Source organism: Perissodus microlepis, chromosome 18 (genome assembly GCF_051167445.1).
Source record: "Perissodus microlepis isolate ML-2025 ecotype Zambia chromosome 18, ASM5116744v1, whole genome shotgun sequence".
In the NCBI taxonomy this organism is placed as follows: domain Eukaryota; kingdom Metazoa; phylum Chordata; class Actinopteri; order Cichliformes; family Cichlidae; genus Perissodus; species Perissodus microlepis.
The window spans coordinates 30,347,493-30,369,851 of record NC_140478.1 but is presented as its reverse complement, the minus strand read 5'-3'; the positions used below and the strand labels follow the sequence as shown (position 1 = coordinate 30,369,851).

Sequence of the window (22,359 nt, the reverse complement as noted above, 5' to 3'; positions counted from 1 at the left end):
ATGGTGCCTAACACGCATAATGCCTGAATCCAAGGACGGTGAGCACGCCATTGCATTTTCTCCCAGTTCAAAGGACACACCAAGAGAAGAGCAGACACATGGATCTTTGCTTTTGGACACAAGGGTGAGGGGAGAGCGCGAACGCAGTCCCCCACTACCACAAATTATGCAGTTGAGATTACCGCATTTGGGGAATTCACAGGGGTCAGCACAACCGCAGTGCAATGGCTGAGCCTCGCCCTGGGTGAACCACCTTCGTGATCATGGTATCTCCCCTGCCAGGTAAGTATGAGTTGCCAGCGTGGGAGACAGGGGTCCCCTTTCCATATGCAGCACTCTGGCTGATGGTGCCTAACACACATTTTGTCCCAGTTCAAAGGACACACCAAGAGAAGAGCAGACACATGGATCTTTGGTTTTTGACACAAGAGTGAGGGAAGAGCGCGAACGCAGTCCCCCACTACCACAAATTATGCAGTTGAGATTCCCGCATTTGGGGAATTCACAGGGGTCAGCACAACCGCAGTGCAATGGCTGAGCCTCGCCCTGGGTGAACCACCTTTGTGATCATGGTATCTCCCCTGCCAGGTAAGTATGAGTTGCCAGCGTGGGAGACAGGGGTCCCCTTTCCACATGCAGCACTCTGGCTGATGGTGCCTAACACGCATAATGCCTGAATCCAAGGACGGTGAGCACGCCATTGCATTTTCTCCCAGTTCAAAGGACACACCAAGAGAAGAGCAGACACATGGATCTTTGCTTTTGGACACAAGAGTGAGGGGAGAGCGTGAACGCAGTCCCCCACAACCACAAATCATGCAGTTGAGATTCCCGCATTTGGAGAATTCACATGGGTCAGTACAACCGCAGTGCAATGGTTGAGCCTCGCCCTGGGTGAACCACCTTTGTGATCATGGTATCTCCCCTGCCAGGTAAGTATGAGTTGCCAGCGTGGGAGACAGGGGTCCCCTTTCCACATGCAGCACTCTGGCTGATTGTGCCTAATACACATTTTGTCCCAGTTCAAAGGACACACCAAGAGAAGAGCAGACATATGGATCTTTGGTTTTTGACACAAGAGTGAGGGGAGAGCGCGAACGCAGTCCCCCACTACCACAAATTATGCAGTTGAGATTCCCGCATTTGGGGAATTCACAGGGGTCAGCACAACCGCAGTGCAATGGTTGAGCCTCGCCCTGGGTGAACCACCTTCGTGATCATGGTATCTCCCCTGCCAGGTAAGTATGAGTTGCCAGCGTGGGAGACAGGGGTCCCCTTTCCACATGCAGCACTCTGGCTGATCGTGCCTAACACACATTTTGTCCCAGTTCAAAGGTTACACCGAGAGAAGAGTAGACACATGGATCTTTGCTTTTGGACACAAGAGTGAGGGGAGAGCGCGAACGCAGTCCCCCACTACCACAAATTATGCAGTTGAGATTCCCGCATTTGGGGAATTCACAGGGGTCAGCACAACCGCAGTGCAATGGCTGAGCCTCGCCCTGGGTGAACCACCTTCGTGATCATGGTATCTCCCCTGCCAGGTAAGTATGAGTTGCCAGCGTGGGAGACAGGGGTCCCCTTTCCACATGCAGCACTCTGGCTGATGGTGCCTAACACGCATAATACCTGAATCCAAGGACGGTGAGCACGCCTTTGCATTTTCTCCCAGTTCAAAGGACACACCAAGAGAAGAGCAGACACATGGATCTTTGCTTTTGGACACAAGAGTGAGGGGAGAGCGCGAACGCAGTCCCCCACTACCACAAATTATGCAGTTGAGATTCCCGCATTTGGGGAATTCACAGGGGTCAGCACAACCGCAGTGCAATGGCTGAGTCTCGCCCTGGGTGAACCACCTTCGTGATCATGGTATCTCCCCTGCCAGGTAAGTATGAGTTGCCAGCGTGGGAGACAGGGGTCCCCTTTCCACATGCAGCACTCTGGCTGATGGTGCCTAACACACATTTTGTCCCAGTTCAAAGGACACACCAAGAGAAGAGCAGACACATGGATCTTTGGTTTTTGACACAAGAGTGAGGGAAGAGCGCGAACGCAGTCCCCCACTACCACAAATTATGCAGTTGAGATTCCCGCATTTGGGGAATTCACAGGGGTCAGCACAACCGCAGTGCAATGGCTGAGCCTCGCCCTGGGTGAACCACCTTCGTGATCATGGTATCTCCCCTGCCAGGTAAGTATGAGTTGCCAGCGTGGGAGACAGGGGTCCCCTTTCCACATGCAGCACTCTGGCTGATGGTGCCTAACACGCATAATACCTGAATCCAAGGACGGTGAGCACGCCTTTGCATTTTCTCCCAGTTCAAAGGACACACCAAGAGAAGAGCAGACACATGGATCTTTGCTTTTGGACACAAGAGTGAGGGGAGAGCGCGAACGCAGTCCCCCACTACCACAAATTATGCAGTTGAGATTCCCGCATTTGGGGAATTCACAGGGGTCAGCACAACCGCAGTGCAATGGCTGAGTCTCGCCCTGGGTGAACCACCTTCGTGATCATGGTATCTCCCCTGCCAGGTAAGTATGAGTTGCCAGCGTGGGAGACAGGGGTCCCCTTTCCACATGCAGCACTCTGGCTGATGGTGCCTAACACACATTTTGTCCCAGTTCAAAGGACACACCAAGAGAAGAGCAGACACATGGATCTTTGGTTTTTGACACAAGAGTGAGGGAAGAGCGCGAACGCAGTCCCCCACTACCACAAATTATGCAGTTGAGATTCCCGCATTTGGGGAATTCACATGGGTCAGCACAACCGCAGTGCAATGGTTGAGCCTGATCCTGGGTGAACCACCTTTGTGATCATGGTATCCCCCCTGCCAGGTAAGTATGAGCTGCCAGCGTGGGAGACAGGGGTCCCCTTTCCACATGCAGCACTCTGGCTGATGGTGCCTAACATGCATAATGCCTGAATCCAAGGACGGTGAGCACGCGGTCGCATATTCTCCCAGTTCAAAGGGCACACCGAGAGAAGAGCAGACACATGGATCTTTGCTTTTGGACACAAGAGTGAGGGGAGAGCGCGAACGCAGTCCCCCACTACCACAAATTATGCAGTTGAGATTCCCGCATTTGGGGAATTCACAGGGGTCAGCACAACCGCAGTGCAATGGCTGAGCCTCGCCCTGGGTGAACCACCTTCGTGATCATGGTATCTCCCCTGCCAGGTAAGTATGAGTTGCCAGCGTGGGAGACAGGGGTCCCCTTTCCACATGGAGCACTCTGGCTGATCGTGCCTAACACACATTTTCTCCCAGTTCAAAGGTTACACCGAGAGAAGAGCAGACACATGGATCTTTGCTTTTGGACACAAGAGTGAGGGGAGAGCGCGAACGCAGTCCCCCACTACCACAAATTATGCAGTTGAGATTCCCGCATGTGGGGAATTCACAGGGGTCAGCACAACCGCAGTGCAATGGCTGAGCCTCGCCCTGGGTGAACCACCTTCGTGATCATGGTATCTCCCCTGCCAGGTAAGTATGAGTTGCCAGCGTCGGAGACAGGGGTCCCCTTTCCACATGCAGCACTCTGGCTGATGGTGCCTAACACGCATAATGCCTGAATCCAAGGACGGTGAGCACGCCATTGCATTTTCTCCCAGTTCAAAGGACACACCGAGAGAAGAGTAGACACATGGATCTTTGCTTTTGGACACAAGAGTGAGGGGAGAGCGCGAACGCAGTCCCCCACTACCACAAATTATGCAGTTAAAATTCCCGCATTTGGGGAATTCACAGGGGTCAGCACAACCGCAGTGCAATGGCTGAGCCTCGCCCTGGGTGAACCACCTTCGTGATCATGGTATCTCCCCTGCCAGGTAAGTATGAGTTGCCAGCGTGGGAGACAGGGGTCCCCTTTCCACATGGAGCACTCTGGCTGATGGTGCCTAACACACATTTTGTCCCAGTTCAAAGGTTACACCGAGAGAAGAGCAGACACATGGATCTTTGCTTTTGGACACAAGAGTGAGGGGAGAGCGCGAACGCAGTACCCCACTACCACAAATTATGCAGTTGAGATTCCCGCATTTGGGGAATTCACAGGGGTCAGCACAACCGCAGTGCAATGGCTGAGCCTCGCCCTGGGTGAACCACCTTCGTGATCATGGTATCTCCCCTGCCAGGTAAGTATGAGTTGCCAGCGTGGGAGACAGGGGTCCCCTTTCCACATGCAGCACTCTGGCTGATGGTGCCTAACACACATTTTGTCCCAGTTCAAAGGACACACCAAGAGAAGAGCAGACACATGGATCTTTGGTTTTTGACACAAGAGTGAGGGAAGAGCGCGAACGCAGTCCCCCACTACCACAAATTATGCAGTTGAGATTCCCGCATTTGGGGAATTCACAGGGGTCAGCACAACCGCAGTGCAATGGCTGAGCCTCGCCCTGGGTGAACCACCTTTGTGATCATGGTATCTCCCCTGCCAGGTAAGTATGAGTTGCCAGCGTGGGAGACAGGGGTCCCCTTTCCACATGCAGCACTCTGGCTGATGGTGCCTAACACGCATAATGCCTGAATCCAAGGACGGTGAGCACGCCATTGCATTTTCTCCCAGTTCAAAGGACACACCAAGAGAAGAGCAGACACATGGATCTTTGCTTTTGGACACAAGAGTGAGGGGAGAGCGTGAACGCAGTCCCCCACAACCACAAATCATGCAGTTGAGATTCCCGCATTTGGAGAATTCACATGGGTCAGTACAACCGCAGTGCAATGGTTGAGCCTCGCCCTGGGTGAACCACCTTTGTGATCATGGTATCTCCCCTGCCAGGTAAGTATGAGTTGCCAGCGTGGGAGACAGGGGTCCCCTTTCCACATGCAGCACTCTGGCTGATGGTGCCTAACACGCATAATGCCTGAATCCAAGGTCGGTGAGCACGCCATTGCATTTTCTCCCAGTTCAAAGGACACACCAAGAGAAGAGCAGACACATGGATCTTTGCTTTTGGACACAAGAGTGAGGGGAGAGCGTGAACGCAGTACCCCACTACCACAAATCATGCAGTTGAGATTCCCGCATTTGGGGAATTCACATGGGTCAGCACAACCGCAGTGCAATGGTTGAGCCTGATCCTGGGTGAACCACCTTTGTGATCATGGTATCCCCCCTGCCAGGTAAGTATGAGCTGCCAGCGTGGGAGACAGGGGTCCCCTTTCCACATGCAGCACTCTGGCTGATGGTGCCTAACATGCATAATGCCTGAATCCAAGGACGGTGAGCACGCGGTCGCATATTCTCCCAGTTCAAAGGGCACACCGAGAGAAGAGCAGACACATGGATCTTTGCTTTTGGACACAAGAGTGAGGGGAGAGCGCGAACGCAGTCCCCCACTACCACAAATTATGCAGTTGAGATTCCCGCATTTGGGGAATTCACAGGGGTCAGCACAACCGCAGTGCAATGGCTGAGCCTCGCCCTGGGTGAACCACCTTCGTGATCATGGTATCTCCCCTGCCAGGTAAGTATGAGTTGCCAGCGTGGGAGACAGGGGTCCCCTTTCCACATGCAGCACTCTGGCTGATGGTGCCTAACACGCATAATACCTGAATCCAAGGACGGTGAGCACGCCTTTGCATTTTCTCCCAGTTCAAAGGACACACCAAGAGAAGAGCAGACACATGGATCTTTGCTTTTGGACACAAGAGTGAGGGGAGAGCGCGAACGCAGTCCCCCACTACCACAAATTATGCAGTTGAGATTCCCGCATTTGGGGAATTCACAGGGGTCAGCACAACCGCAGTGCAATGGCTGAGCCTCGCCCTGGGTGAACCACCTTCGTGATCATGGTATCTCCCCTGCCAGGTAAGTATGAGTTGCCAGCGTGGGAGACAGGGGTCCCCTTTCCACATGCAGCACTCTGGCTGATGGTGCCTAACACGCATAATGCCTGAATCCAAGGACGGTGAGCACGCCATTGCATTTTCTCCCAGTTCAAAGGACACACCAAGAGAAGAGCAGACACATGGATCTTTGCTTTTGGACACAAGGCTGAGGGGAGAGCGCGAACGCAGTCCCCCACTACCACAAATTATGCAGTTGAGATTACCGCATTTGGGGAATTCACAGGGGTCAGCACAACCGCAGTGCAATGGCTGAGCCTCGCCCTGGGTGAACCACCTTCGTGATCATGGTATCTCCCCTGCCAGGTAAGTATGAGTTGCCAGCGTGGGAGACAGGGGTCCCCTTTCCACATGCAGCACTCTGGCTGATGGTGCCTAACACACATTTTGTCCCAATTCAAAGGACACACCAAGAGAAGAGCAGACACATGGATCTTTGGTTTTTGACACAAGAGTGAGGGAAGAGCGCGAACGCAGTCCCCCACTACCACAAATTATGCAGTTGAGATTCCCGCATTTGGGGAATTCACAGGGGTCAGCACAACCGCAGTGCAATGGCTGAGCCTCGCCCTGGGTGAACCACCTTCGTGATCATGGTATCTCCCCTGCCAGGTAAGTATGAGTTGCCAGCGTGGGAGACAGGGGTCCCCTTTCCACATGCAGCACTCTGGCTGATGGTGCCTAACACGCATAATACCTGAATCCAAGGACGGTGAGCACGCCTTTGCATTTTCTCCCAGTTCAAAGGACACACCAAGAGAAGAGCAGACACATGGATCTTTGCTTTTGGACACAAGGCTGAGGGGAGAGCGCGAACGCAGTCCCCCACTACCACAAATTATGCAGTTGCGATTCCCGCATTTGGGGAATTCACAGGGGTCAGCACAACCGCAGTGCAATGGCTGAGTCTCGCCCTGGGTGAAGCACCTTCGTGATCATGGTATCTCCCCTGCCAGGTAAGTATGAGTTGCCAGTGTGGGAGACAGGGGTCCCCTTTCCACATGCAGCACTCTGGCTGATGGTGCCTAACACGCATAATGCCTGAATCCAAGGACGGTGAGCACGCCATTGCATTTTCTCCCAGTTCAAAGGACACACCAAGAGAAGAGCAGACACATGGATCTTCTTTTTTTTGACAACAGAGTGAGGGGAGAGCGTGAACGCAGTCCCCCACAACCACAAATCATGCAGTTGAGATTCCCGCATTTGGAGAATTCACATGAGTCAGTACAACCGCAGTGCAATGGTTGAGCCTCGCCCTGGGTGAACCACCTTTGTGATCATGGTATCTCCCCTGCTAGGTAAGTATGAGTTGCCAGCGTGGGAGACAGGGGTCCCCTTTCCACATGCAGCACTCTGGCTGATGGTGCCTAACACGCATAATGCCTGAATCCAAGGACGGTGAGCACGCCATTGCATTTTCTCCCAGTTCAAAGGACACACCAAGAGAAGAGCAGACACATGGATCTTTGCTTTTGGACACAAGAGTGAGGGGAGAGCGTGAACGCAGTACCCCACTACCACAAATCATGCAGTTGAGATTCCCGCATTTGGGGAATTCACATGGGTCAGCACAACCGCAGTGCAATGGTTGAGCCTCGTCCTGGGTGAACCACCTTTGTGATCATGGTATCCCCCCTGCCAGGTAAGTATGAGCTGCCAGCGTGGGAGACAGGGGTCCCCTTTCCACATGCAGCACTCTGGCTGATGGTGCCTAACATGCATAATGCCTGAATCCAAGGACGGTGAGCACGCCATCGCATATTCTCCCAGTTCAAAGGGCACACCGAGAGAAGAGCAGACACATGGATCTTTGCTTTTGGACACAAGAGTGAGGGGAGAGCGCGAACGCAGTCCCCCACTACCACAAATTATGCAGTTGAGATTCCCGCATTTGGGGAATTCACAGGGGTCAGCACAACCGCAGTGCAATGGCTGAGCCTCGCCCTGGGTGAACCACCTTCGTGATCATGGTATCTCCCCTGCCAGGTAAGTATGAGTTGCCAGCGTGGGAGACAGGGGTCCCCTTTCCACATGCAGCACTCTGGCTGATGGTGCCTAACACGCATAATACCTGAATCCAAGGACGGTGAGCACGCCTTTGCATTTTCTCCCAGTTCAAAGGACACACCAAGAGAAGAGCAGACACATGGATCTTTGCTTTTGGACACAAGGGTGAGGGGAGAGCGCGAACGCAGTCCCCCACTACCACAAATTATGCAGTTGAGATTCCCGCATTTGGGGAATTCAGAGGGGTCAGCACAACCGCAGTGCAATGGCTGAGCCTCGCCCTGGGTGAACCACCTTCGTGATCATGGTATCTCCCCTGCCAGGTAAGTATGAGTTGCCAGCGTGGGAGACAGGGGTCCCCTTTCCACATGCAGCACTCTGGCTGATGGTGCCTAACACGCATAATGCCTGAATCCAAGGACGGTGAGCACGCCATTGCATTTTCTCCCAGTTCAAAGGACACACCAAGAGAAGAGCAGACACATGGATCTTTGCTTTTGGACACAAGGCTGAGGGGAGAGCGCGAACGCAGTCCCCCACTACCACAAATTATGCAGTTGAGATTCCCGCATTTGGGGAATTCACAGGGGTCAGCACAACCGCAGTGCAATGGCTGAGCCTCGCCCTGGGTGAACCACCTTCGTGATCATGGTATCTCCCCTGCCAGGTAAGTATGAGTTGCCAGCGTGGGAGACAGGGGTCCCCTTTCCACATGCAGCACTCTGGCTGATGGTGCCTAACACACATTTTGTCCCCATTCAAAGGACACACCAAGAGAAGAGCAGACACATGGATCTTTGGTTTTTGACACAAGAGTGAGGGAAGAGCGCGAACGCAGTCCCCCACTACCACAAATTATGCAGTTGAGATTCCCGCATTTGGGGAATTCACAGGGGTCAGCACAACCGCAGTAAAATGGCTGAGCCTCGCCCTGGGTGAACCACCTTCGTGATCATGGTATCTCCCCTGCCAGGTAAGTATGAGTTGCCAGCGTGGGAGACAGGGGTCCCCTTTCCACATGCAGCACTCTGGCTGATGGTGCCTAACACGCATAATACCTGAATCCAAGGACGGTGAGCACGCCTTTGCATTTTCTCCCAGTTCAAAGGACACACCAAGAGAAGAGCAGACACATGGATCTTTGCTTTTGGACACAAGGGTGAGGGGAGAGCGCGAACGCAGTCCCCCACTACCACAAATTATGCAGTTGAGATTCCCGCATTTGGGGAATTCACAGGGGTCAGCACAACCGCAGTGCAATGGTTGAGCCTCGCCCTGGGTGAACCACCTTCGTGATCATGGTATCTCCCCTGCCAGGTAAGTATGAGTTGCCAGCGTGGGAGACAGGGGTCCCCTTTCCACATGGAGCACTCTGGCTGATGGTGCCTAACACACATTTTGTCCCAGTTCAAAGGTTACACCGAGAGAAGAGCAGACACATGGATCTTTGCTTTTGGACACAAGAGTGAGGGGAGAGCGCGAACGCAGTCCCCCACTACCACAAATTATGCAGTTGAGATTCCCGCATTTGGGGAATTCACAGGGGTCAGCACAACCGCAGTGCAATGGCTGAGCCTCGCCCTGGGTGAACCACCTTTGTGATCATGGTATCTCCCCTGCCAGGTAAGTATGAGTTGCCAGCGTCGGAGACAGGGGTCCCCTTTCCACATGCAGCACTCTGGCTGATGGTGCCTAACACGCATAATGCCTGAATCCAAGGACGGTGAGCACGCCATTGCATTTTCTCCCAGTTCAAAGGACACACCGAGAGAAGAGCAGACACATGGATCTTTGCTTTTGGACACAAGAGTGAGGGGAGAGCGCGAACGCAGTCCCCCACTACCACAAATTATGCAGTTGAGATTCCCGCATTTGGGGAATTCACAGGGGTCAGCACAACCGCAGTGCAATGGCTGAGCCTCGCCCTGGGTGAACCACCTTCGTGATCATGGTATCTCCCCTGCCAGGTAAGTATGAGTTGCCAGCGTGGGAGACAGGGGTCCCCTTTCCACATGCAGCACTCTGGCTGATCGTGCCTAACACACATTTTGTCCCCGTTCAAAGGACACACCAAGAGAAGAGCAGACACATGGATCTTTGGTTTTTGACACAAGAGTGAGGGGAGAGCGCGAACGCAGTCCCCCACTACCTCAAATTATGCAGTTGAGATTCCCGCATTTGGGGAATTCACAGGGGTCAGCACAACCGCAGTGCAATGGCTGAGCCTCGCCCTGGGTGAACCACCTTCGTGTTCATGGTATCTCCCCTGCCAGGTAAGTATGAGTTGCCAGCGTGGGAGACAGGGGTCCCCTTTCCACATGCAGCACTCTGGCTGATGGTGCCTAACACACATTTTGTCCCAGTTCAAAGGACACACCAAGAGAAGAGCAGACACATGGATCTTTGCTTTTGGACACAAGAGTGAGGGGAGAGCGCGAACGCAGTCCCCCACTACCACAAATTATGCAGTTGAGATTACCGCATTTGGGGAATTCACAGGGGTCAGCACAACCGCAGTGCAATGGCTGAGCCTCGCCCTGGGTGAAGCACCTTTGTGATCATGCTATCTCCCCTGCCAGGTAAGTATGAGTTGCCAGTGTGGGAGACAGGGGTGCCCTTTCCACATGCAGCACTCTGGCTGATGGTGCCTAACACGCATAATGCCTGAATCCAAGGACGGTGAGCACGCCATCGCATATTCTCCCAGTTCAAAGAGCAGACACATGGATCTTTGCTTTTGGACACAAGAGTGAGGGGAGAGCGCGAACGCAGTCCGCCACTATCACAAATTATGCAGTTGAGATTCCCGCATTTGGGGAATTCACAGGGGTCAGCACAACCGCAGTGCAATGGCTGAGCCTCGCCCTGGGTGAACAACCTTTGTGATCATGGTATCTCCCCTGCCAGGTAAGTATGAGTTGCCAGCGTCGGAGACAGGGGTCCCCTTTCCACATGCAGCACTCTGGCTGATGGTGCCTAACACACATTTTGTCCCAGTTCAAAGGACACACCAAGAGAAGAGCAGACACATGGATCTTTGCTTTTGGACACAAGGGTGAGGGGAGAGCGCGAACGCAGTCCCCCACTACCACAAATTATGCAGTTGAGATTCCCACATTTGGGGAATTCACAGGGGTCAGCACATCCGCAGTGCAATGGCTGAGCCTCACCCTGGGTGAACCACCTTCGTGATCATGGTATCTCCCCTGCCAGGTAAGTATGAGTTGCCAGCGTGGGAGACAGGGGTCCCCTTTCCACATGCAGCACTCTGGCTGATGGTGCCTAACACGCATAATGCCTGAATCCAAGGACGGTGAGCACGCCATTGCATTTTGTCCCAGTTCAAAGGACACACCAAGAGAAGATCAGACACATGGATCTTTGCTTTTGGACACAAGGGTGAGGGGAGAGCGCGAACGCAGTCCCCCACTACCACAAATTATGCAGTTGAGATTACCGCATTTGGGGAATTCACAGGGGTCAGCACAACCGCAGTGCAATGGCTGAGCCTCGCCCTGGGTGAAGCACCTTTGTGATCATGCTATCTCCCCTGCCAGGTAAGTATGAGTTGCCAGTGTGGGAGACAGGGGTGCCCTTTCCACATGCAGCACTCTGGCTGATGGTGCCTAACACGCATAATGCCTGAATCCAAGGACGGTGAGCACGCCATCGCATATTCTCCCAGTTCAAAGAGCAGACACATGGATCTTTGCTTTTGGACACAAGAGTGAGGGGAGAGCGCGAACGCAGTCCGCCACTATCACAAATTATGCAGTTGAGATTCCCGCATTTGGGGAATTCACAGGGGTCAGCACAACCGCAGTGCAATGGCTGAGCCTCGCCCTGGGTGAACAACCTTTGTGATCATGGTATCTCCCCTGCCAGGTAAGTATGAGTTGCCAGCGTGGGAGACAGGGGTCCCCTTTCCACATGCAGCACTCTGGCTGATGGTGCCTAACACACATTTTGTCCCAGTTCAAAGGACACACCAAGAGAAGAGCAGACACATGGATCTTTGCTTTTGGACACAAGAGTGAGGGGAGAGCGCGAACGCAGTCCCCCCACTACCACAAATTATGCAGTTGAGATTCCCGCATTTGGGGAATTCACAGGGGTCAGCACAACCGCAGTGCAATGGCTGAGCCTCGCCCTGGGTGAACCACCTTCGTGATCATGGTATCTCCCCTGCCAGGTAAGTATGAGTTGCCAGCGTGGGAGACAGGGGTCCCCTTTCCACATGCAGCACTCTGGCTGATGGTGCCTAACACGCATAATGCCTGAATCCAAGGACGGTGAGCACGCCATTGCATTTTCTCCCAGTTCAAAGGACACACCAAGAGAAGAGCAGACACATGGATCTTTGCTTTTGGACACAAGGGTGAGGGGAGAGCGCGAACGCAGTCCCCCACTACCACAAATTATGCAGTTGAGATTACCGCATTTGGGGAATTCACAGGGGTCAGCACAACCGCAGTGCAATGGCTGAGCCTCGCCCTGGGTGAACCACCTTCGTGATCATGGTATCTCCCCTGCCAGGTAAGTATGAGTTGCCAGCGTGGGAGACAGGGGTCCCCTTTCCATATGCAGCACTCTGGCTGATGGTGCCTAACACACATTTTGTCCCAGTTCAAAGGACACACCAAGAGAAGAGCAGACACATGGATCTTTGGTTTTTGACACAAGAGTGAGGGAAGAGCGCGAACGCAGTCCCCCACTACCACAAATTATGCAGTTGAGATTCCCGCATTTGGGGAATTCACAGGGGTCAGCACAACCGCAGTGCAATGGCTGAGCCTCGCCCTGGGTGAACCACCTTTGTGATCATGGTATCTCCCCTACCAGGTAAGTATGAGTTGCCAGCGTGGGAGACAGGGGTCCCCTTTCCACATGCAGCACTCTGGCTGATGGTGCCTAACACGCATAATGCCTGAATCCAAGGACGGTGAGCACGCCATTGCATTTTCTCCCAGTTCAAAGGACACACCAAGAGAAGAGCAGACACATGGATCTTTGCTTTTGGACACAAGAGTGAGGGGAGAGCGTGAACGCAGTCCCCCACAACCACAAATCATGCAGTTGAGATTCCCGCATTTGGAGAATTCACATGGGTCAGTACAACCGCAGTGCAATGGTTGAGCCTCGCCCTGGGTGAACCACCTTTGTGATCATGGTATCTCCCCTGCCAGGTAAGTATGAGTTGCCAGCGTGGGAGACAGGGGTCCCCTTTCCACATGCAGCACTCTGGCTGATTGTGCCTAATACACATTTTGTCCCAGTTCAAAGGACACACCAAGAGAAGAGCAGACATATGGATCTTTGGTTTTTGACACAAGAGTGAGGGGAGAGCGCGAACGCAGTCCCCCACTACCACAAATTATGCAGTTGAGATTCCCGCATTTGGGGAATTCACAGGGGTCAGCACAACCGCAGTGCAATGGTTGAGCCTCGCCCTGGGTGAACCACCTTCGTGATCATGGTATCTCCCCTGCCAGGTAAGTATGAGTTGCCAGCGTGGGAGACAGGGGTCCCCTTTCCACATGCAGCACTCTGGCTGATCGTGCCTAACACACATTTTGTCCCAGTTCAAAGGTTACACCGAGAGAAGAGTAGACACATGGATCTTTGCTTTTGGACACAAGAGTGAGGGGAGAGCGCGAACGCAGTCCCCCACTACCACAAATTATGCAGTTGAGATTCCCGCATTTGGGGAATTCACAGGGGTCAGCACAACCGCAGTGCAATGGCTGAGCCTCGCCCTGGGTGAACCACCTTCGTGATCATGGTATCTCCCCTGCCAGGTAAGTATGAGTTGCCAGCGTGGGAGACAGGGGTCCCCTTTCCACATGCAGCACTCTGGCTGATGGTGCCTAACACGCATAATACCTGAATCCAAGGACGGTGAGCACGCCTTTGCATTTTCTCCCAGTTCAAAGGACACACCAAGAGAAGAGCAGACACATGGATCTTTGCTTTTGGACACAAGAGTGAGGGGAGAGCGCGAACGCAGTCCCCCACTACCACAAATTATGCAGTTGAGATTCCCGCATTTGGGGAATTCACAGGGGTCAGCACAACCGCAGTGCAATGGCTGAGTCTCGCCCTGGGTGAACCACCTTCGTGATCATGGTATCTCCCCTGCCAGGTAAGTATGAGTTGCCAGCGTGGGAGACAGGGGTCCCCTTTCCACATGCAGCACTCTGGCTGATGGTGCCTAACACACATTTTGTCCCAGTTCAAAGGACACACCAAGAGAAGAGCAGACACATGGATCTTTGGTTTTTGACACAAGAGTGAGGGAAGAGCGCGAACGCAGTCCCCCACTACCACAAATTATGCAGTTGAGATTCCCGCATTTGGGGAATTCACAGGGGTCAGCACAACCGCAGTGCAATGGCTGAGCCTCGCCCTGGGTGAACCACCTTCGTGATCATGGTATCTCCCCTGCCAGGTAAGTATGAGTTGCCAGCGTGGGAGACAGGGGTCCCCTTTCCACATGCAGCACTCTGGCTGATGGTGCCTAACACGCATAATACCTGAATCCAAGGACGGTGAGCACGCCTTTGCATTTTCTCCCAGTTCAAAGGACACACCAAGAGAAGAGCAGACACATGGATCTTTGCTTTTGGACACAAGAGTGAGGGGAGAGCGCGAACGCAGTCCCCCACTACCACAAATTATGCAGTTGAGATTCCCGCATTTGGGGAATTCACAGGGGTCAGCACAACCGCAGTGCAATGGCTGAGTCTCGCCCTGGGTGAACCACCTTCGTGATCATGGTATCTCCCCTGCCAGGTAAGTATGAGTTGCCAGCGTGGGAGACAGGGGTCCCCTTTCCACATGCAGCACTCTGGCTGATGGTGCCTAACACACATTTTGTCCCAGTTCAAAGGACACACCAAGAGAAGAGCAGACACATGGATCTTTGGTTTTTGACACAAGAGTGAGGGAAGAGCGCGAACGCAGTCCCCCACTACCACAAATTATGCAGTTGAGATTCCCGCATTTGGGGAATTCACATGGGTCAGCACAACCGCAGTGCAATGGTTGAGCCTGATCCTGGGTGAACCACCTTTGTGATCATGGTATCCCCCCTGCCAGGTAAGTATGAGCTGCCAGCGTGGGAGACAGGGGTCCCCTTTCCACATGCAGCACTCTGGCTGATGGTGCCTAACATGCATAATGCCTGAATCCAAGGACGGTGAGCACGCGGTCGCATATTCTCCCAGTTCAAAGGGCACACCGAGAGAAGAGCAGACACATGGATCTTTGCTTTTGGACACAAGAGTGAGGGGAGAGCGCGAACGCAGTCCCCCACTACCACAAATTATGCAGTTGAGATTCCCGCATTTGGGGAATTCACAGGGGTCAGCACAACCGCAGTGCAATGGCTGAGCCTCGCCCTGGGTGAACCACCTTCGTGATCATGGTATCTCCCCTGCCAGGTAAGTATGAGTTGCCAGCGTGGGAGACAGGGGTCCCCTTTCCACATGGAGCACTCTGGCTGATCGTGCCTAACACACATTTTCTCCCAGTTCAAAGGTTACACCGAGAGAAGAGCAGACACATGGATCTTTGCTTTTGGACACAAGAGTGAGGGGAGAGCGCGAACGCAGTCCCCCACTACCACAAATTATGCAGTTGAGATTCCCGCATGTGGGGAATTCACAGGGGTCAGCACAACCGCAGTGCAATGGCTGAGCCTCGCCCTGGGTGAACCACCTTCGTGATCATGGTATCTCCCCTGCCAGGTAAGTATGAGTTGCCAGCGTCGGAGACAGGGGTCCCCTTTCCACATGCAGCACTCTGGCTGATGGTGCCTAACACGCATAATGCCTGAATCCAAGGACGGTGAGCACGCCATTGCATTTTCTCCCAGTTCAAAGGACACACCGAGAGAAGAGTAGACACATGGATCTTTGCTTTTGGACACAAGAGTGAGGGGAGAGCGCGAACGCAGTCCCCCACTACCACAAATTATGCAGTTAAAATTCCCGCATTTGGGGAATTCACAGGGGTCAGCACAACCGCAGTGCAATGGCTGAGCCTCGCCCTGGGTGAACCACCTTCGTGATCATGGTATCTCCCCTGCCAGGTAAGTATGAGTTGCCAGCGTGGGAGACAGGGGTCCCCTTTCCACATGGAGCACTCTGGCTGATGGTGCCTAACACACATTTTGTCCCAGTTCAAAGGTTACACCGAGAGAAGAGCAGACACATGGATCTTTGCTTTTGGACACAAGAGTGAGGGGAGAGCGCGAACGCAGTACCCCACTACCACAAATTATGCAGTTGAGATTCCCGCATTTGGGGAATTCACAGGGGTCAGCACAACCGCAGTGCAATGGCTGAGCCTCGCCCTGGGTGAACCACCTTCGTGATCATGGTATCTCCCCTGCCAGGTAAGTATGAGTTGCCAGCGTGGGAGACAGGGGTCCCCTTTCCACATGCAGCACTCTGGCTGATGGTGCCTAACACACATTTTGTCCCAGTTCAAAGGACACACCAAGAGAAGAGCAGACACATGGATCTTTGGTTTTTGACACAAGAGTGAGGGAAGAGCGCGAACGCAGTCCCCCACTACCACAAATTATGCAGTTGAGATTCCCGCATTTGGGGAATTCACAGGGGTCAGCACAACCGCAGTGCAATGGCTGAGCCTCGCCCTGGGTGAACCACCTTTGTGATCATGGTATCTCCCCTGCCAGGTAAGTATGAGTTGCCAGCGTGGGAGACAGGGGTCCCCTTTCCACATGCAGCACTCTGGCTGATGGTGCCTAACACGCATAATGCCTGAATCCAAGGACGGTGAGCACGCCATTGCATTTTCTCCCAGTTCAAAGGACACACCAAGAGAAGAGCAGACACATGGATCTTTGCTTTTGGACACAAGAGTGAGGGGAGAGCGTGAACGCAGTCCCCCACAACCACAAATCATGCAGTTGAGATTCCCGCATTTGGAGAATTCACATGGGTCAGTACAACCGCAGTGCAATGGTTGAGCCTCGCCCTGGGTGAACCACCTTTGTGATCATGGTATCTCCCCTGCCAGGTAAGTATGAGTTGCCAGCGTGGGAGACAGGGGTCCCCTTTCCACATGCAGCACTCTGGCTGATGGTGCCTAACACGCATAATGCCTGAATCCAAGGTCGGTGAGCACGCCATTGCATTTTCTCCCAGTTCAAAGGACACACCAAGAGAAGAGCAGACACATGGATCTTTGCTTTTGGACACAAGAGTGAGGGGAGAGCGTGAACGCAGTACCCCACTACCACAAATCATGCAGTTGAGATTCCCGCATTTGGGGAATTCACATGGGTCAGCACAACCGCAGTGCAATGGTTGAGCCTGATCCTGGGTGAACCACCTTTGTGATCATGGTATCCCCCCTGCCAGGTAAGTATGAGCTGCCAGCGTGGGAGACAGGGGTCCCCTTTCCACATGCAGCACTCTGGCTGATGGTGCCTAACATGCATAATGCCTGAATCCAAGGACGGTGAGCACGCGGTCGCATATTCTCCCAGTTCAAAGGGCACACCGAGAGAAGAGCAGACACATGGATCTTTGCTTTTGGACACAAGAGTGAGGGGAGAGCGCGAACGCAGTCCCCCACTACCACAAATTATGCAGTTGAGATTCCCGCATTTGGGGAATTCACAGGGGTCAGCACAACCGCAGTGCAATGGCTGAGCCTCGCCCTGGGTGAACCACCTTCGTGATCATGGTATCTCCCCTGCCAGGTAAGTATGAGTTGCCAGCGTGGGAGACAGGGGTCCCCTTTCCACATGCAGCACTCTGGCTGATGGTGCCTAACACGCATAATACCTGAATCCAAGGACGGTGAGCACGCCTTTGCATTTTCTCCCAGTTCAAAGGACACACCAAGAGAAGAGCAGACACATGGATCTTTGCTTTTGGACACAAGAGTGAGGGGAGAGCGCGAACGCAGTCCCCCACTACCACAAATTATGCAGTTGAGATTCCCGCATTTGGGGAATTCACAGGGGTCAGCACAACCGCAGTGCAATGGCTGAGCCTCGCCCTGGGTGAACCACCTTCGTGATCATGGTATCTCCCCTGCCAGGTAAGTATGAGTTGCCAGCGTGGGAGACAGGGGTCCCCTTTCCACATGCAGCACTCTGGCTGATGGTGCCTAACACGCATAATGCCTGAATCCAAGGACGGTGAGCACGCCATTGCATTTTCTCCCAGTTCAAAGGACACACCAAGAGAAGAGCAGACACATGGATCTTTGCTTTTGGACACAAGGCTGAGGGGAGAGCGCGAACGCAGTCCCCCACTACCACAAATTATGCAGTTGAGATTACCGCATTTGGGGAATTCACAGGGGTCAGCACAACCGCAGTGCAATGGCTGAGCCTCGCCCTGGGTGAACCACCTTCGTGATCATGGTATCTCCCCTGCCAGGTAAGTATGAGTTGCCAGCGTGGGAGACAGGGGTCCCCTTTCCACATGCAGCACTCTGGCTGATGGTGCCTAACACACATTTTGTCCCAATTCAAAGGACACACCAAGAGAAGAGCAGACACATGGATCTTTGGTTTTTGACACAAGAGTGAGGGAAGAGCGCGAACGCAGTCCCCCACTACCACAAATTATGCAGTTGAGATTCCCGCATTTGGGGAATTCACAGGGGTCAGCACAACCGCAGTGCAATGGCTGAGCCTCGCCCTGGGTGAACCACCTTCGTGATCATGGTATCTCCCCTGCCAGGTAAGTATGAGTTGCCAGCGTGGGAGACAGGGGTCCCCTTTCCACATGCAGCACTCTGGCTGATGGTGCCTAACACGCATAATACCTGAATCCAAGGACGGTGAGCACGCCTTTGCATTTTCTCCCAGTTCAAAGGACACACCAAGAGAAGAGCAGACACATGGATCTTTGCTTTTGGACACAAGGGTGAGGGGAGAGCGCGAACGCAGTCCCCCACTACCACAAATTATGCAGTTGCGATTCCCGCATTTGGGGAATTCACAGGGGTCAGCACAACCGCAGTGCAATGGCTGAGTCTCGCCCTGGGTGAAGCACCTTCGTGATCATGGTATCTCCCCTGCCAGGTAAGTATGAGTTGCCAGTGTGGGAGACAGGGGTCCCCTTTCCACATGCAGCACTCTGGCTGATGGTGCCTAACACGCATAATGCCTGAATCCAAGGACGGTGAGCACGCCATCGCATATTCTCCCAGTTCAAAGAGCAGACACATGGATCTTTGCTTTTGGACACAAGAGTGAGGGGAGAGCGCGAACGCAGTCCCCCACTACCACAAATTATGCAGTTAAAATTCCCGCATTTGGGGAATTCACAGGGGTCAGCACAACCGCAGTGCAATGGCTGAGCCTCGCCCTGGGTGAACCACCTTCGTGATCATGGTATCTCCCCTGCCAGGTAAGTATGAGTTGCCAGCGTGGGAGACAGGGGTCCCCTTTCCACATGCAGCACTCTGGCTGATGGTGCCTAACACACATTTTGTCCCAGTTCAAAGGACACACCAAGAGAAGAGCAGACACATGGATCTTTGGTTTTTGACACAAGAGTGAGAGAAGAGCGCGAACGCAGTCCCCCACTACCACAAATTATGCAGTTGAGATTCCCGCATTTGGGGAATTCACAGGGGTCAGCACAACCGCAGTGCAATGGCTGAGCCTCGCCCTGGGTGAACCACCTTTGTGATCATGGTATCTCCCCTGCCAGGTAAGTATGAGTTGCCAGCGTGGGAGACAGGGGTCCCCTTTCCACATGCAGCACTCTGGCTGATGGTGCCTAACACACATTTTGTCCCAGTTCAAAGGACACACCAAGAGAAGAGCAGACACATGGATCTTTGGTTTTTGACACAAGAGTGAGGGGAGAGCGCGAACGCAGTCCCCCACTACCACAAATTATGCAGTTGAGATTCCCGCATTTGGGGAATTCACAGGGGTCAGCACAACCGCAGTGCAATGGTTGAGCCTCGCCCTGGGTGAACCACCTTCGTGATCATGGTATCTCCCCTGCCAGGTAAGTATGAGTTGCCAGCGTGGGAGACAGGGGTCCCCTTTCCACATGCAGCACTCTGGCTGATGGTGCCTAACACACATTTTGTCCCAGTTCAAAGGACACACCAAGAGAAGAGCAGACACATGGATCTTTGGTTTTTGACACAAGAGTGAGGGGAGAGCGCGAACGCAGTCCCCCACTACCACAAATTATGCAGTTGAGATTCCCGCATTTGGGGAATTCACAGGGGTCAGCACAACCGCAGTGCAATGGTTGAGCCTCGCCCTGGGTGAACCACCTTCGTGATCATGGTATCTCCCCTGCCAGGTAAGTATGAGTTGCCAGCGTGGGAGACAGGGGTCCCCTTTCCACATGCAGCACTCTGGCTGATCGTGCCTAACACACATTTTGTCCCAGTTCAAAGGTTACACCGAGAGAAGAGTAGACACATGGATCTTTGCTTTTGGACACAAGAGTGAGGGGAGAGCGCGAACGCAGTCCCCCACTACCACAAATTATGCAGTTGAGATTCCCGCATTTGGGGAATTCACAGGGGTCAGCACAACCGCAGTGCAATGGCTGAGCCTCGCCCTGGGTGAACCACCTTCGTGGTCATGGTATCTCCCCTGCCAGGTAAGTATGAGTTGCCAGCGTGGGAGACAGGGGTCCCCTTTCCACATGCAGCACTCTGGCTGATGGTGCCTAACACGCATAATGCCTGAATCCAAGGACGGTGAGCACGCCATTGCATTTTCTCCCAGTTCAAAGGACACACCAAGAGAAGAGCAGACACATGGATCTTCTTTTTTTTGACAACAGAGTGAGGGGAGAGCGTGAACGCAGTCCCCCACAACCACAAATCATGCAGTTGAGATTCCCGCATTTGGAGAATTCACATGAGTCAGTACAACCGCAGTGCAATGGTTGAGCCTCGCCCTGGGTGAACCACCTTTGTGATCATGGTATCTCCCCTGCTAGGTAAGTATGAGTTGCCAGCGTGGGAGACAGGGGTCCCCTTTCCACATGCAGCACTCTGGCTGATGGTGCCTAACACGCATAATGCCTGAATCCAAGGACGGTGAGCACGCCATTGCATTTTCTCCCAGTTCAAAGGACACACCAAGAGAAGAGCAGACACATGGATCTTTGCTTTTGGACACAAGAGTGAGGGGAGAGCGTGAACGCAGTACCCCACTACCACAAATCATGCAGTTGAGATTCCCGCATTTGGGGAATTCACATGGGTCAGCACAACCGCAGTGCAATGGTTGAGCCTCGTCCTGGGTGAACCACCTTTGTGATCATGGTATCCCCCCTGCCAGGTAAGTATGAGCTGCCAGCGTGGGAGACAGGGGTCCCCTTTCCACATGCAGCACTCTGGCTGATGGTGCCTAACATGCATAATGCCTGAATCCAAGGACGGTGAGCACGCCATCGCATATTCTCCCAGTTCAAAGGGCACACCGAGAGAAGAGCAGACACATGGATCTTTGCTTTTGGACACAAGAGTGAGGGGAGAGCGCGAACGCAGTCCCCCACTACCACAAATTATGCAGTTGAGATTCCCGCATTTGGGGAATTCACAGGGGTCAGCACAACCGCAGTGCAATGGCTGAGCCTCGCCCTGGGTGAACCACCTTCGTGATCATGGTATCTCCCCTGCCAGGTAAGTATGAGTTGCCAGCGTGGGAGACAGGGGTCCCCTTTCCACATGCAGCACTCTGGCTGATGGTGCCTAACACGCATAATACCTGAATCCAAGGACGGTGAGCACGCCTTTGCATTTTCTCCCAGTTCAAAGGACACACCAAGAGAAGAGCAGACACATGGATCTTTGCTTTTGGACACAAGGGTGAGGGGAGAGCGCGAACGCAGTCCCCCACTACCACAAATTATGCAGTTGAGATTCCCGCATTTGGGGAATTCAGAGGGGTCAGCACAACCGCAGTGCAATGGCTGAGCCTCGCCCTGGGTGAACCACCTTCGTGATCATGGTATCTCCCCTGCCAGGTAAGTATGAGTTGCCAGCGTGGGAGACAGGGGTCCCCTTTCCACATGCAGCACTCTGGCTGATGGTGCCTAACACGCATAATGCCTGAATCCAAGGACGGTGAGCACGCCATTGCATTTTCTCCCAGTTCAAAGGACACACCAAGAGAAGAGCAGACACATGGATCTTTGCTTTTGGACACAAGGCTGAGGGGAGAGCGCGAACGCAGTCCCCCACTACCACAAATTATGCAGTTGAGATTCCCGCATTTGGGGAATTCACAGGGGTCAGCACAACCGCAGTGCAATGGCTGAGCCTCGCCCTGGGTGAACCACCTTCGTGATCATGGTATCTCCCCTGCCAGGTAAGTATGAGTTGCCAGCGTGGGAGACAGGGGTCCCCTTTCCACATGCAGCACTCTGGCTGATGGTGCCTAACACACATTTTGTCCCCATTCAAAGGACACACCAAGAGAAGAGCAGACACATGGATCTTTGGTTTT

The 22,359-nt window shown here is 53.4% G+C and overlaps 68 non-coding genes across 68 annotated transcripts; all 68 read right to left on the bottom strand.

The window, feature by feature from the left end:
- Nucleotides 1-126: 126 nt before the first annotated feature.
- LOC146368317 (U1 spliceosomal RNA) lies at nt 127-290 on the bottom strand. Its single transcript, XR_014798047.1, has one exon. It is a non-coding gene; the product is annotated as a U1 spliceosomal RNA (small nuclear RNA).
- A 142-nt stretch (nt 291-432) lies between these two features.
- LOC146368316 (U1 spliceosomal RNA) lies at nt 433-596 on the bottom strand. The gene has a single exon (XR_014798226.1). It is a non-coding gene; the product is annotated as a U1 spliceosomal RNA (small nuclear RNA).
- A 180-nt stretch (nt 597-776) lies between these two features.
- LOC146368315 (U1 spliceosomal RNA) lies at nt 777-940 on the bottom strand. Its single transcript, XR_014798308.1, has one exon. It is a non-coding gene; the product is annotated as a U1 spliceosomal RNA (small nuclear RNA).
- Nucleotides 941-1,082: 142 nt separating this feature from the next.
- Nucleotides 1,083-1,246, bottom strand: LOC146368314 (U1 spliceosomal RNA). Its single transcript, XR_014798069.1, has one exon. It is a non-coding gene; the product is annotated as a U1 spliceosomal RNA (small nuclear RNA).
- A 142-nt stretch (nt 1,247-1,388) lies between these two features.
- On the bottom strand, nt 1,389-1,552 carry LOC146368313 (U1 spliceosomal RNA). The gene has a single exon (XR_014797843.1). It is a non-coding gene; the product is annotated as a U1 spliceosomal RNA (small nuclear RNA).
- A 180-nt stretch (nt 1,553-1,732) lies between these two features.
- Nucleotides 1,733-1,896, bottom strand: LOC146368312 (U1 spliceosomal RNA). Its single transcript, XR_014798206.1, has one exon. It is a non-coding gene; the product is annotated as a U1 spliceosomal RNA (small nuclear RNA).
- Nucleotides 1,897-2,038: 142 nt separating this feature from the next.
- Nucleotides 2,039-2,202, bottom strand: LOC146368311 (U1 spliceosomal RNA). Its single transcript, XR_014798126.1, has one exon. It is a non-coding gene; the product is annotated as a U1 spliceosomal RNA (small nuclear RNA).
- Nucleotides 2,203-2,382: 180 nt separating this feature from the next.
- On the bottom strand, nt 2,383-2,546 carry LOC146368310 (U1 spliceosomal RNA). Its single transcript, XR_014798205.1, has one exon. It is a non-coding gene; the product is annotated as a U1 spliceosomal RNA (small nuclear RNA).
- A 142-nt stretch (nt 2,547-2,688) lies between these two features.
- On the bottom strand, nt 2,689-2,852 carry LOC146368309 (U1 spliceosomal RNA). The gene has a single exon (XR_014798294.1). It is a non-coding gene; the product is annotated as a U1 spliceosomal RNA (small nuclear RNA).
- A 180-nt stretch (nt 2,853-3,032) lies between these two features.
- On the bottom strand, nt 3,033-3,196 carry LOC146368308 (U1 spliceosomal RNA). Its single transcript, XR_014797832.1, has one exon. It is a non-coding gene; the product is annotated as a U1 spliceosomal RNA (small nuclear RNA).
- A 142-nt stretch (nt 3,197-3,338) lies between these two features.
- Nucleotides 3,339-3,502, bottom strand: LOC146368307 (U1 spliceosomal RNA). Its single transcript, XR_014798111.1, has one exon. It is a non-coding gene; the product is annotated as a U1 spliceosomal RNA (small nuclear RNA).
- A 180-nt stretch (nt 3,503-3,682) lies between these two features.
- On the bottom strand, nt 3,683-3,846 carry LOC146368306 (U1 spliceosomal RNA). Its single transcript, XR_014798182.1, has one exon. It is a non-coding gene; the product is annotated as a U1 spliceosomal RNA (small nuclear RNA).
- Nucleotides 3,847-3,988: 142 nt separating this feature from the next.
- LOC146368305 (U1 spliceosomal RNA) lies at nt 3,989-4,152 on the bottom strand. The gene has a single exon (XR_014798159.1). It is a non-coding gene; the product is annotated as a U1 spliceosomal RNA (small nuclear RNA).
- Nucleotides 4,153-4,294: 142 nt separating this feature from the next.
- Nucleotides 4,295-4,458, bottom strand: LOC146368304 (U1 spliceosomal RNA). The gene has a single exon (XR_014798225.1). It is a non-coding gene; the product is annotated as a U1 spliceosomal RNA (small nuclear RNA).
- Nucleotides 4,459-4,638: 180 nt separating this feature from the next.
- Nucleotides 4,639-4,802, bottom strand: LOC146368303 (U1 spliceosomal RNA). Its single transcript, XR_014798307.1, has one exon. It is a non-coding gene; the product is annotated as a U1 spliceosomal RNA (small nuclear RNA).
- Nucleotides 4,803-4,982: 180 nt separating this feature from the next.
- On the bottom strand, nt 4,983-5,146 carry LOC146368302 (U1 spliceosomal RNA). Its single transcript, XR_014798331.1, has one exon. It is a non-coding gene; the product is annotated as a U1 spliceosomal RNA (small nuclear RNA).
- A 180-nt stretch (nt 5,147-5,326) lies between these two features.
- Nucleotides 5,327-5,490, bottom strand: LOC146368301 (U1 spliceosomal RNA). Its single transcript, XR_014797821.1, has one exon. It is a non-coding gene; the product is annotated as a U1 spliceosomal RNA (small nuclear RNA).
- A 180-nt stretch (nt 5,491-5,670) lies between these two features.
- Nucleotides 5,671-5,834, bottom strand: LOC146368300 (U1 spliceosomal RNA). The gene has a single exon (XR_014797810.1). It is a non-coding gene; the product is annotated as a U1 spliceosomal RNA (small nuclear RNA).
- A 180-nt stretch (nt 5,835-6,014) lies between these two features.
- Nucleotides 6,015-6,178, bottom strand: LOC146368299 (U1 spliceosomal RNA). The gene has a single exon (XR_014798044.1). It is a non-coding gene; the product is annotated as a U1 spliceosomal RNA (small nuclear RNA).
- Nucleotides 6,179-6,320: 142 nt separating this feature from the next.
- LOC146368298 (U1 spliceosomal RNA) lies at nt 6,321-6,484 on the bottom strand. Its single transcript, XR_014798124.1, has one exon. It is a non-coding gene; the product is annotated as a U1 spliceosomal RNA (small nuclear RNA).
- Nucleotides 6,485-6,664: 180 nt separating this feature from the next.
- On the bottom strand, nt 6,665-6,828 carry LOC146368297 (U1 spliceosomal RNA). The gene has a single exon (XR_014798277.1). It is a non-coding gene; the product is annotated as a U1 spliceosomal RNA (small nuclear RNA).
- A 181-nt stretch (nt 6,829-7,009) lies between these two features.
- LOC146368296 (U1 spliceosomal RNA) lies at nt 7,010-7,173 on the bottom strand. The gene has a single exon (XR_014798334.1). It is a non-coding gene; the product is annotated as a U1 spliceosomal RNA (small nuclear RNA).
- Nucleotides 7,174-7,353: 180 nt separating this feature from the next.
- LOC146368295 (U1 spliceosomal RNA) lies at nt 7,354-7,517 on the bottom strand. Its single transcript, XR_014798301.1, has one exon. It is a non-coding gene; the product is annotated as a U1 spliceosomal RNA (small nuclear RNA).
- Nucleotides 7,518-7,697: 180 nt separating this feature from the next.
- LOC146368294 (U1 spliceosomal RNA) lies at nt 7,698-7,861 on the bottom strand. The gene has a single exon (XR_014797799.1). It is a non-coding gene; the product is annotated as a U1 spliceosomal RNA (small nuclear RNA).
- Nucleotides 7,862-8,041: 180 nt separating this feature from the next.
- Nucleotides 8,042-8,205, bottom strand: LOC146368293 (U1 spliceosomal RNA). The gene has a single exon (XR_014798173.1). It is a non-coding gene; the product is annotated as a U1 spliceosomal RNA (small nuclear RNA).
- A 180-nt stretch (nt 8,206-8,385) lies between these two features.
- On the bottom strand, nt 8,386-8,549 carry LOC146368292 (U1 spliceosomal RNA). The gene has a single exon (XR_014797788.1). It is a non-coding gene; the product is annotated as a U1 spliceosomal RNA (small nuclear RNA).
- A 142-nt stretch (nt 8,550-8,691) lies between these two features.
- LOC146368291 (U1 spliceosomal RNA) lies at nt 8,692-8,855 on the bottom strand. Its single transcript, XR_014798261.1, has one exon. It is a non-coding gene; the product is annotated as a U1 spliceosomal RNA (small nuclear RNA).
- A 180-nt stretch (nt 8,856-9,035) lies between these two features.
- On the bottom strand, nt 9,036-9,199 carry LOC146368290 (U1 spliceosomal RNA). Its single transcript, XR_014798058.1, has one exon. It is a non-coding gene; the product is annotated as a U1 spliceosomal RNA (small nuclear RNA).
- A 142-nt stretch (nt 9,200-9,341) lies between these two features.
- LOC146368289 (U1 spliceosomal RNA) lies at nt 9,342-9,505 on the bottom strand. The gene has a single exon (XR_014798066.1). It is a non-coding gene; the product is annotated as a U1 spliceosomal RNA (small nuclear RNA).
- Nucleotides 9,506-9,685: 180 nt separating this feature from the next.
- Nucleotides 9,686-9,849, bottom strand: LOC146368288 (U1 spliceosomal RNA). Its single transcript, XR_014797777.1, has one exon. It is a non-coding gene; the product is annotated as a U1 spliceosomal RNA (small nuclear RNA).
- Nucleotides 9,850-9,991: 142 nt separating this feature from the next.
- On the bottom strand, nt 9,992-10,155 carry LOC146368287 (U1 spliceosomal RNA). Its single transcript, XR_014798238.1, has one exon. It is a non-coding gene; the product is annotated as a U1 spliceosomal RNA (small nuclear RNA).
- A 142-nt stretch (nt 10,156-10,297) lies between these two features.
- On the bottom strand, nt 10,298-10,461 carry LOC146368286 (U1 spliceosomal RNA). The gene has a single exon (XR_014798109.1). It is a non-coding gene; the product is annotated as a U1 spliceosomal RNA (small nuclear RNA).
- A 164-nt stretch (nt 10,462-10,625) lies between these two features.
- LOC146368285 (U1 spliceosomal RNA) lies at nt 10,626-10,789 on the bottom strand. Its single transcript, XR_014798289.1, has one exon. It is a non-coding gene; the product is annotated as a U1 spliceosomal RNA (small nuclear RNA).
- A 142-nt stretch (nt 10,790-10,931) lies between these two features.
- LOC146368284 (U1 spliceosomal RNA) lies at nt 10,932-11,095 on the bottom strand. The gene has a single exon (XR_014798444.1). It is a non-coding gene; the product is annotated as a U1 spliceosomal RNA (small nuclear RNA).
- Nucleotides 11,096-11,275: 180 nt separating this feature from the next.
- LOC146368283 (U1 spliceosomal RNA) lies at nt 11,276-11,439 on the bottom strand. Its single transcript, XR_014798108.1, has one exon. It is a non-coding gene; the product is annotated as a U1 spliceosomal RNA (small nuclear RNA).
- A 164-nt stretch (nt 11,440-11,603) lies between these two features.
- Nucleotides 11,604-11,767, bottom strand: LOC146368282 (U1 spliceosomal RNA). The gene has a single exon (XR_014798288.1). It is a non-coding gene; the product is annotated as a U1 spliceosomal RNA (small nuclear RNA).
- Nucleotides 11,768-11,909: 142 nt separating this feature from the next.
- LOC146368281 (U1 spliceosomal RNA) lies at nt 11,910-12,074 on the bottom strand. Its single transcript, XR_014798247.1, has one exon. It is a non-coding gene; the product is annotated as a U1 spliceosomal RNA (small nuclear RNA).
- Nucleotides 12,075-12,254: 180 nt separating this feature from the next.
- LOC146368280 (U1 spliceosomal RNA) lies at nt 12,255-12,418 on the bottom strand. The gene has a single exon (XR_014798043.1). It is a non-coding gene; the product is annotated as a U1 spliceosomal RNA (small nuclear RNA).
- Nucleotides 12,419-12,560: 142 nt separating this feature from the next.
- Nucleotides 12,561-12,724, bottom strand: LOC146368279 (U1 spliceosomal RNA). Its single transcript, XR_014798240.1, has one exon. It is a non-coding gene; the product is annotated as a U1 spliceosomal RNA (small nuclear RNA).
- A 180-nt stretch (nt 12,725-12,904) lies between these two features.
- On the bottom strand, nt 12,905-13,068 carry LOC146368278 (U1 spliceosomal RNA). Its single transcript, XR_014798306.1, has one exon. It is a non-coding gene; the product is annotated as a U1 spliceosomal RNA (small nuclear RNA).
- A 142-nt stretch (nt 13,069-13,210) lies between these two features.
- On the bottom strand, nt 13,211-13,374 carry LOC146368277 (U1 spliceosomal RNA). The gene has a single exon (XR_014798038.1). It is a non-coding gene; the product is annotated as a U1 spliceosomal RNA (small nuclear RNA).
- A 142-nt stretch (nt 13,375-13,516) lies between these two features.
- On the bottom strand, nt 13,517-13,680 carry LOC146368276 (U1 spliceosomal RNA). Its single transcript, XR_014797766.1, has one exon. It is a non-coding gene; the product is annotated as a U1 spliceosomal RNA (small nuclear RNA).
- Nucleotides 13,681-13,860: 180 nt separating this feature from the next.
- Nucleotides 13,861-14,024, bottom strand: LOC146368275 (U1 spliceosomal RNA). Its single transcript, XR_014798204.1, has one exon. It is a non-coding gene; the product is annotated as a U1 spliceosomal RNA (small nuclear RNA).
- Nucleotides 14,025-14,166: 142 nt separating this feature from the next.
- On the bottom strand, nt 14,167-14,330 carry LOC146368274 (U1 spliceosomal RNA). Its single transcript, XR_014798123.1, has one exon. It is a non-coding gene; the product is annotated as a U1 spliceosomal RNA (small nuclear RNA).
- A 180-nt stretch (nt 14,331-14,510) lies between these two features.
- Nucleotides 14,511-14,674, bottom strand: LOC146368273 (U1 spliceosomal RNA). Its single transcript, XR_014798203.1, has one exon. It is a non-coding gene; the product is annotated as a U1 spliceosomal RNA (small nuclear RNA).
- Nucleotides 14,675-14,816: 142 nt separating this feature from the next.
- On the bottom strand, nt 14,817-14,980 carry LOC146368272 (U1 spliceosomal RNA). The gene has a single exon (XR_014798293.1). It is a non-coding gene; the product is annotated as a U1 spliceosomal RNA (small nuclear RNA).
- A 180-nt stretch (nt 14,981-15,160) lies between these two features.
- On the bottom strand, nt 15,161-15,324 carry LOC146368271 (U1 spliceosomal RNA). The gene has a single exon (XR_014797755.1). It is a non-coding gene; the product is annotated as a U1 spliceosomal RNA (small nuclear RNA).
- Nucleotides 15,325-15,466: 142 nt separating this feature from the next.
- On the bottom strand, nt 15,467-15,630 carry LOC146368270 (U1 spliceosomal RNA). The gene has a single exon (XR_014798110.1). It is a non-coding gene; the product is annotated as a U1 spliceosomal RNA (small nuclear RNA).
- Nucleotides 15,631-15,810: 180 nt separating this feature from the next.
- LOC146368269 (U1 spliceosomal RNA) lies at nt 15,811-15,974 on the bottom strand. The gene has a single exon (XR_014798181.1). It is a non-coding gene; the product is annotated as a U1 spliceosomal RNA (small nuclear RNA).
- A 142-nt stretch (nt 15,975-16,116) lies between these two features.
- On the bottom strand, nt 16,117-16,280 carry LOC146368268 (U1 spliceosomal RNA). The gene has a single exon (XR_014798157.1). It is a non-coding gene; the product is annotated as a U1 spliceosomal RNA (small nuclear RNA).
- Nucleotides 16,281-16,422: 142 nt separating this feature from the next.
- On the bottom strand, nt 16,423-16,586 carry LOC146368267 (U1 spliceosomal RNA). Its single transcript, XR_014798223.1, has one exon. It is a non-coding gene; the product is annotated as a U1 spliceosomal RNA (small nuclear RNA).
- A 180-nt stretch (nt 16,587-16,766) lies between these two features.
- LOC146368266 (U1 spliceosomal RNA) lies at nt 16,767-16,930 on the bottom strand. Its single transcript, XR_014798305.1, has one exon. It is a non-coding gene; the product is annotated as a U1 spliceosomal RNA (small nuclear RNA).
- Nucleotides 16,931-17,110: 180 nt separating this feature from the next.
- Nucleotides 17,111-17,274, bottom strand: LOC146368265 (U1 spliceosomal RNA). The gene has a single exon (XR_014798330.1). It is a non-coding gene; the product is annotated as a U1 spliceosomal RNA (small nuclear RNA).
- A 180-nt stretch (nt 17,275-17,454) lies between these two features.
- LOC146368264 (U1 spliceosomal RNA) lies at nt 17,455-17,618 on the bottom strand. Its single transcript, XR_014797743.1, has one exon. It is a non-coding gene; the product is annotated as a U1 spliceosomal RNA (small nuclear RNA).
- Nucleotides 17,619-17,798: 180 nt separating this feature from the next.
- On the bottom strand, nt 17,799-17,962 carry LOC146368263 (U1 spliceosomal RNA). The gene has a single exon (XR_014797732.1). It is a non-coding gene; the product is annotated as a U1 spliceosomal RNA (small nuclear RNA).
- Nucleotides 17,963-18,142: 180 nt separating this feature from the next.
- Nucleotides 18,143-18,306, bottom strand: LOC146368262 (U1 spliceosomal RNA). Its single transcript, XR_014798042.1, has one exon. It is a non-coding gene; the product is annotated as a U1 spliceosomal RNA (small nuclear RNA).
- Nucleotides 18,307-18,448: 142 nt separating this feature from the next.
- LOC146368261 (U1 spliceosomal RNA) lies at nt 18,449-18,612 on the bottom strand. The gene has a single exon (XR_014798122.1). It is a non-coding gene; the product is annotated as a U1 spliceosomal RNA (small nuclear RNA).
- Nucleotides 18,613-18,792: 180 nt separating this feature from the next.
- Nucleotides 18,793-18,956, bottom strand: LOC146368260 (U1 spliceosomal RNA). The gene has a single exon (XR_014798276.1). It is a non-coding gene; the product is annotated as a U1 spliceosomal RNA (small nuclear RNA).
- A 164-nt stretch (nt 18,957-19,120) lies between these two features.
- LOC146368259 (U1 spliceosomal RNA) lies at nt 19,121-19,284 on the bottom strand. Its single transcript, XR_014798179.1, has one exon. It is a non-coding gene; the product is annotated as a U1 spliceosomal RNA (small nuclear RNA).
- A 142-nt stretch (nt 19,285-19,426) lies between these two features.
- On the bottom strand, nt 19,427-19,590 carry LOC146368258 (U1 spliceosomal RNA). The gene has a single exon (XR_014798241.1). It is a non-coding gene; the product is annotated as a U1 spliceosomal RNA (small nuclear RNA).
- A 142-nt stretch (nt 19,591-19,732) lies between these two features.
- On the bottom strand, nt 19,733-19,896 carry LOC146368257 (U1 spliceosomal RNA). Its single transcript, XR_014797971.1, has one exon. It is a non-coding gene; the product is annotated as a U1 spliceosomal RNA (small nuclear RNA).
- A 142-nt stretch (nt 19,897-20,038) lies between these two features.
- On the bottom strand, nt 20,039-20,202 carry LOC146368256 (U1 spliceosomal RNA). Its single transcript, XR_014797860.1, has one exon. It is a non-coding gene; the product is annotated as a U1 spliceosomal RNA (small nuclear RNA).
- Nucleotides 20,203-20,344: 142 nt separating this feature from the next.
- On the bottom strand, nt 20,345-20,508 carry LOC146368255 (U1 spliceosomal RNA). Its single transcript, XR_014798118.1, has one exon. It is a non-coding gene; the product is annotated as a U1 spliceosomal RNA (small nuclear RNA).
- A 181-nt stretch (nt 20,509-20,689) lies between these two features.
- On the bottom strand, nt 20,690-20,853 carry LOC146368254 (U1 spliceosomal RNA). The gene has a single exon (XR_014798333.1). It is a non-coding gene; the product is annotated as a U1 spliceosomal RNA (small nuclear RNA).
- A 180-nt stretch (nt 20,854-21,033) lies between these two features.
- Nucleotides 21,034-21,197, bottom strand: LOC146368253 (U1 spliceosomal RNA). Its single transcript, XR_014798300.1, has one exon. It is a non-coding gene; the product is annotated as a U1 spliceosomal RNA (small nuclear RNA).
- Nucleotides 21,198-21,377: 180 nt separating this feature from the next.
- Nucleotides 21,378-21,541, bottom strand: LOC146368252 (U1 spliceosomal RNA). The gene has a single exon (XR_014797721.1). It is a non-coding gene; the product is annotated as a U1 spliceosomal RNA (small nuclear RNA).
- Nucleotides 21,542-21,721: 180 nt separating this feature from the next.
- On the bottom strand, nt 21,722-21,885 carry LOC146368251 (U1 spliceosomal RNA). Its single transcript, XR_014798172.1, has one exon. It is a non-coding gene; the product is annotated as a U1 spliceosomal RNA (small nuclear RNA).
- Nucleotides 21,886-22,065: 180 nt separating this feature from the next.
- Nucleotides 22,066-22,229, bottom strand: LOC146368250 (U1 spliceosomal RNA). The gene has a single exon (XR_014797710.1). It is a non-coding gene; the product is annotated as a U1 spliceosomal RNA (small nuclear RNA).
- Nucleotides 22,230-22,359: the final 130 nt, after the last annotated feature.